At 46.5% G+C, this 7,411-nt stretch overlaps 1 long non-coding RNA gene across 1 annotated transcript; it reads left to right on the forward strand.

The window, feature by feature from the left end:
* The first annotated feature begins 33 nt into the window (after window positions 1-33).
* On the forward strand, window positions 34-5,762 carry LOC107203641. The gene is made up of 2 exons (XR_001521289.3): window positions 34-990; window positions 3,266-5,762. It is a non-coding gene; the product is annotated as an uncharacterized LOC107203641 (long non-coding RNA).
* Window positions 5,763-7,411: the final 1,649 nt, after the last annotated feature.

Raw genomic sequence — 7,411 nt, forward strand, 5'->3', positions numbered from 1 at the left:
TTTTTTTTTTTTTCCCATTTCCCTCTTTTTTTAAAGCGAACGCGGGGGGACCCGCGGGCTGCCGGCCCGGCGCGGAGTCTGCGCGCCCCCGCACGTAAAAAATAGTTTTATATATTTTTTAAAAAAAATACTAGTATCACCAAAGAATAATTCGCCGAAATAATTTAAAATCTTAAAGAAAATCCAATTGGCAGCCAGTTTTTGCTTTTTTTCTCCTTTTCCCCCTCGCTGGTTGCTCGCTTTGTACAGGAAATTTGAATATCCTGGCAAGAGCCAGCTTCCCAGGGCAGCCTCGCAGTGCTCTGGGAGCTGCAGTGATGGAGCAACATGCACAGCACTGGGACTTTTCCCTTTCTAATTGATCCTACATAGAATATTTTTCCTGTATATGCATCAGGTATATAAAGACAATTTTTTTATGTTTGGATAGTGAGTTTTCCAAGGTTAAGTCATTAATTGCTCACCCCAAAAAACAGGAATTTTGTTTATGTGTCTTATGCGTGTTAAGTGTAGGTGAGGGACTATCTGCCAAGTTTCATCATCTTCTATTCTGAAGAAATCCAAAGAACTCACCGGCAACTGCTAAAGTCTGTATTTAGTTAATCGACTTTGGTGGGAAATACATTAAAACTGAGCTGCTAATGCACTAGACGTTAAAGAAATAGAAGAGGGAAGCTTTAAGTAATGCTTCAGGCAAACTGACCCAAATCGAAAAAGGGGAAAAAAAAAAGTCAGTGTGCCTGTTATGTTTTGAATTATTATCTGACCAAAAAAGAAATGGGTTTTTTGTTTGTTTTTTTCCTGTTCTTAACAAATAAACTTTATAGGAACCGGGCTTCCAGATCTGACCCTTGTTTAACTGGATGAGATGACAATGCTAAAACTTGGAAGTAACAAAAAGCATCATACTTTTCTTCTCCTCAGCAGTGTTGAGAAAAAGCTGTGGATCCTGGAATTTTACAGTGGATTTTACTGGTTTTCTGGAGTGCTGTAAGTTGAAGTCTTGTCCCGCAGGCCTTTCCGAGCGCCAGTAGCTCCCCGTCCCACTAACACCCCCGCCTTGGTAAACACAGCTGATCCTGCTGGTAACAGTGTTGGGCTCGAGTTTCACATCGAGTGAAGTTAACGAATTCATTTTTTGCGTTATTTGAATCTGCCCTTTGTAGCTGCAGTTTGGTTTCGGGTGTTCGGCCCCACCTAAGAGCGCATCGATGGCGTGTGGTTTAGCGCGGGGAAGGTGCGCCGTGCTGCGAGGAAAACGTGCTGGGTTTATACGAACCGTGTGCTGCCTCCCTGACCCTTTTACGGGCAAATTAGTGAGGGGAAAAAAAAGAAAAAAATTATTTTTGATGAAGCGCGTGAGGAACGACCTGCTCTCACATGGCTTCGGCAAGAACAGGGAGGAAATACTATTTCTGTGTTAATTTTGTGCCCCCAGGAGCGAGTCCTGGCTGGGCAGAGCAGCGATTTGGGGTGATGGGGAGATGCGCTGTGGGTGCCACGCAAATGAAAGTAACTCGGCTGTGTGCGGTTCCCACGTCCGACTGCTCGGCTCCTTCACAGCCCCTTCTCCTCCCGCAGCCCTTGCTCGCCTTCCGCAGCTCTGCGAGGCAATTCCTGCCGGGAGCGCGGAGCTGGAGCCATGTGGTGGCTGTCGATCAAGCGCCGGGTCTGATCCCAGCTATTGGCCACATCTGTAAATATTCGGACGTGACTTTTGGTTAAACCTCATTGTTCAAAAGGAGGCAGCGACGAAAGTGTTGGGATTTTTTCAGAGCCAGGCAGATGTGAAGTGTTCTGGTGGTGTTACTCACACCCTTATTTTCGTTTTGTCACCATAATTTTGCCTCGCTAATGAGCGCCCTGGACCTTCAGCTGTAATGAGATGATTTACTTTGGCCTTTTTGTAAAATAATAAGTGCCTTTTTATTTTTCCCAATTGTTTCGAATGAGAACAATGACTTCAGGATTTGTTTGTGCATGTCTCCTAGAAAACTGTTGGGATAGCAGAGCTGGGGATTTTATTCCTATTTTTTTTCCTATATATAGGAAATGCTTAATATTTACTTGTCTGAGCTCACCTAACCCTGAAGTGTGTGGGTCAGTAAAGGCTCTGTATGCAAATCTGTCCTGTCATGGACTCCTGTATTTATTTCCTTTCCTTTCCCATGGTGCTCCTTCTCACATTTTTTACCTTCTCTTTTTTTTCTGGTTAGTGTCAGTGGGGAGAGATGAGGTTGTATTTTAAGAGAATCCAGTATTTCAGAGGGAATTTGTTACGGTTTTGTGTGTGTGATTGGAGCAGGGGGGTGTTTTCTATTTAATTGCCCAATATACTTTGGCAAGCAGAAGTTGCATTGTTTTGTGAATTGCATTAATGGTTTTCTGCATGTTCAAATTCCCCAGTTATTTGGGGGATTTAATTAAACATCTGTAGGTGGCTGGCTTACGTAGATGACAGGTAGAAGTTTCTATTTCTAGAAAGACTGGTGCACACACTGCGGGCGTGGAGCTTTTGGCAGCAGAAGGGCTGTTGCAGTGCTTTTGCCTTGAGATAGAGCTTTTGGGGCAGTTCTTCTCATGTTTGGGGCTACCAGGAAGCAGGACACCCCTGTTCCTGGCTGTAGCAGGGTGCTGCTTGGAAGTTTAAGGTGCTTCTGGGATGCTGCTTCTACCTGACAGTGAGAGAGGGCACTTGTGGTGCCACCACAAAAGCATCAACCCCCAAACAGCCTCTCTGCATCTTACCTCCTGTCCTAGGCCTGGTTTATCACCTAAACCAGCATAATTAAGATGTTTCCTTTGCTTCTGGTCTGCCAGGACCGGTGGAGTTGTTCTTGCAGCTGCTTCAGAGAGGAAGGTGCTGGCCATGGTTGTGCTCAATGGCTTTCCCACCTGCCCAGAGCTTCCCCTGTTTTTTCTGGCTCATCCCTCCTTGCTGTACAGCACCTGGGTTATGATTTGGGGTTACCAGTGTGCCTTGGGTGCCACTGACCAGAGTCACACTGAGCCAGTGGTGTCAGTAGCCCCAGCTGCAGGCATGGGGAGGATGGAGAGAGGAGGGATATGGTTACTCTGCTGCACAGTCTGCCCTATCTGGAGCTGAAAACTTGATTTATTTTTTTCTTCTCCAATTTTAAAAATACTTGCACCTGTCTGTGTGTGCCTTGGAAGTGGGGGACCTGCTCAACAGCCCTGGTCCTCCTTCCTGGAGTTGCCCCTCTCTGCCAGCACCTCTCAAACCCTTTCTGTTGTTGCTTTGTAGCTCCTACTGAAGCAGTGATCTGATTGTGTCCAGAGGGTCTGTGCAGGAGCTGATGTGCCTGTGTTCAGAGGTGAGTTGGGAAGGTAAGCTCATGTCCCACCTCCTCCAAAATACCTGCAGCATCTGCATCCCTCTGGGTAAATGCAGCTCCCTCTGACCCTTCCTGGGCACTGCAGGTAATACCTTGGAGATTTTCAGGTGAACTCAAATTTCCCTGTTCATCTGCCAATTTTTGATTTAAAGTTGGGTTTCCAAAGCACAAAGTAAGTGTGAAAGAAGCTGAAGTGAGAGGTGGGATAATTCAAACATGGAACTATCTATTGCATAAAATATTGATGCTGTCATGTCATAAATGTGCCTATTTTCTCAGGTAGTTACTTCACTGCCTATCCCACATTTCCAGTTACCCAATACTTGGTGTGACTGTTGATTTTCCCTCTCTGCTGGAGACTGGTGGAAGTGTATTGGACCCTTGCTTTGAAAAGTCCTCCTTACTGAAGAGAGATCTTGCCCTTGTTGTTGAACTAGGCAAAAGTCTGGTTTATTTAAATGTAAAAACATTAATTAAAATGTCAACCTCAAGCACCATCAAAATGGATTCTAAAGCTGAATATGTTTGCTGTTGCTTTTTTCTTTCGGATTCATTTGAAGAGATGAAAGAAATAAGATTGCACAGGTACAGTCAAGTAAAACATTGTTACAGAAGTAATTAATGGTAATATTATGTGGGGGGTTGTTTTGATTTAGTTCATACAGGTGTAACACTGGGTATGTGTTTCCTTTGCAGCAAGTAGCAGCTGCTCTTTAGGGAGTTGTCTGGTGCTCTCAGTGTTGAGGACACTGAAGTGGTGAAAATACACTGCTTTTTTGTTGAAAAATATTTGATTTCAGTTTTAAAATCACTTGGCATGGGTCACAAGAGCTTTTGAAATCCCTATTTTCAAGTTTCCTAAAGAAGCAGGGACTCGGTGGCACGTTGGGCGCAAGGGGATGGCACAAGAATTCAAATCCAAGGCGTCATTTCTGACATTGTTCAGGTTTTTTTGTGATGCTGCTTTTTAAGAAAATGAATTGAAGGAAGTTGTCACATAACGGGAGGGGGGGGAGGTTGAAAGGAAATACAAAAAATATCAGTCTGTTTGCATGGCTCCTGTGCAGCCCAGGCAGGCTGGTGTGTAAGTGCCACTGGCAGCTGCCTTCTGCAGGGCTGCAGCCCCTCCCTGCCCTGCTCTGGTGCTTTCTGCTCTGCTACAGGCAGGAAATGTGATGAAGTTCCAGAGATCTTTAGTTTCTGGTCATATAAGGTTTGTCCATTCACATGGTAAATAAGCATCATTTAATCTTTTTAAAAATAAGGAGTTTTTTACATATCTCAAAAGTCAAATTGAGCTGAGTAAAGGTATTTTAAGGAAAATTTAACAGGTTTCAACTGTTGGAATCTAGATTTATTTATCAGAAATACCAGAAATTGTGACTTTTGGAAAATCCTTGATGTTCAGCATCACCTAGGAGGAAAGTACAAGGTAATATTTCCCCACACACCAGTTGGAAGAGCTGGGAAGTTCTACAAGCTCTTCACAGTAGCAAAAGCAACTACTAAGTGTGATTTGGGGCTGGGGGGAACAGTTAATTTCTGACCTTGTTTCTGAAACTGGTTTCTTTGCACTGTATAACTGCTTGTTCTCTTATAGTTACAGACTGTCTGATAGCACCTGTGAAGAAAAGAAACCTTGTCCTGTGGTGGTAATGCATGCATGTTAAATGTCTTCATTGTAGAGTGTTCTTCAGTACTTTATATCATGGTTTAAAAAAAAATTACATATATATATATATTCAAAATACCATTTGGAATGTCAACATTCAGTGGGCTTTGAGGAGATGTAGCAGCACATCATGGTTTGTAGGGACAAGGAGATACAGACCATTCTGGGCTGCCTCATTACCTCAAGGATAAGACAAGAAAGTGAGCTTCTGGTTATCATAGATGTGGAAGCTAACACATTCCCATGTATCTCGTTAGTTCAGGTATGTGTAGACACGTTCTCTTGGTGCTTGTACTGTGCACATCCTTTGCAGCTACAGATACATCCCTGTGAGCTCGTGTGTCTGCAGGCAGGAAGGACTTGTAGCTCCTTTTTGTTCTCCAACATGGGCATGACCACATCCTATACTACATCAGCTATTGCTCTTGGGTCCTTTCCCTGGCAGAGGATTGGCCAAGGGCCCTTGCCCTGTGTTTGGGGCAGAGAGGGGGGTCTGGAGGCCGTGGAGAGCTGTCAGCAGTGCTCTAGCAGCACGTAAATACTGGAGTTTGGGATTTCCTGTTGCTCTCCAGTATTGCATTGCTGCTTTAGTGAGGCTGGAAATCGGTCCCTGCCGCACAAGCCGGGGCTCTGGCTCTTGGGGTCCCTCCGTGGCACCCCCACGGTGCTTCCCACACTGCCGGGGGCTCCAGGCTCCCACCCCAATAAACCACTGCGGAGGCAGCAAACAACGAGGGCTTGGTGTCGTGAATGGGGAAGGGGCTGCACCCAGCACTGCCCCAGGGTACCAGGGGTGGAGGGAGCAGGGAGCACTTCCCGCTGTCCAGGAGATGGTGATGAGCTCTGCTCTGGGCTCTGGGGGGAGGGAGGACCTGGGGCTGCACAGGGGCAGTGGTGGACCCTGGGTGTGACCTATTCAGAGCCTGGGGAGGGGGTGTGGGGGACATTGGGGGGTGCAAGGGCTGGTGGGGACCAGAGTCCACCAGAGCTTCAGCTGGGTGAGAGGGAAAGACACTCATTTGTGCCTGGGGTGCTCCTGGGGAAGCCCTGCTGAAGGAGCCATCATCCTTCCCCAAATTTCTGCAGCTGCCCCCGCCTGTGTCAGGACACCCCAGCTCTGGTACAGCTGGCATAGGGGGCCTGCCAGTGGCAGCATCTGGCACCACTTGGGCCATGGTGGAAAGAGTTTGGACCATCTGAGGATTTGCTTGGAGACCCACCACTCCTCCAGAGCTATCCCAGCCCCATGGTGGAAGGTTTTTCTGTAATATTGCACCACTTTGAGGCTTCCAAACCCTGCTGGAATAGACACGAGGGCCACGGAGATCAGGGACGCTGCTGGGAAGGGCTGGGGTGGTGCCTGCCTGGTCAAGATTCATCTGCTATGGTGTGAATGAGCTTGTCGGTCCTGCCAGTGATTGTGCATCATTAACAGCCCCGATCCAGCAGCCTCCTGGTGGTTGTGAATTCCAGAACAGTTGTTTATTTTTCAGCTATTTTCAGGAATTCCTACATTACAGCCAATAGTTGTAGGGTAGGGGGAAATCCTCTTGCTGATTTACAGCTGCACTCGTGTTCCTGCTCTGTGCAGGGAGTGTCAGCACTGTCGGAACATCAGCACAGGCACCCCTGGAACACCAATGTCCCTGACCTGGGGCAGTGCAAGGGGGGTGTGAGTGGGGAGGAGCAGCTTTTAAGAGCCTTTGCTCTCAGAAGGGACAATCTCTCAATGTTTGGGTGCACAATTGGTGCATTCTAAACCAGATGCTGGTATTCCACTTGTTTCTGTAGAATGGTTCATTCCCACTCAACGAGTTAAGTCATTAATTGCCATGTACCACACTGCTTTCCCTCAGGAAAATAACTTGGTGAATTACTTGGTCAACAAATTGGTCAATAAAGTTGGTAATTGTACATTTATATTAATTTTGCACCAGTTTTTTTTAAGGAATGTTTCTACTGATATTTATAGGTGGAATATAAGATTTAAAATTGCTTTTACTTTTTTGGGGCCATTTCTGTTGTGGTCAGTTTGATTTTTCTCAGCTAGAAAAACACATTTTCACTGTGTTCACAAACTGAAGACTCCTGCTAAAACTGCTTTCAGGCGTCAGTCTCCTGCAGGATCAAAATGGGAATGATGGGAGAGTAAAAGCACTGCAGAGTCTGCGGGGCAGCAGACACAAATAAAATACAGAGGCTAAATGAAGGCAATAGGATCCCAGGGAAATGCACCCCTGGAGGTGGCTGTGCAGGGCAGCACAGGCTGTGGCAGTGATGGATGTGCCAGAACTGGGGCACGGGGGTGTCAGGAGCGAGGACTGAGGGTGCAGGATGGGGCTCCTGCCTGGCTCCCAGCACCTTGAGTGTCCCCACAGATACT

This window comes from Parus major, chromosome 4A (assembly GCF_001522545.3).
Source record: "Parus major isolate Abel chromosome 4A, Parus_major1.1, whole genome shotgun sequence".
Classification (NCBI taxonomy): Eukaryota; Metazoa; Chordata; class Aves; order Passeriformes; family Paridae; genus Parus; species Parus major.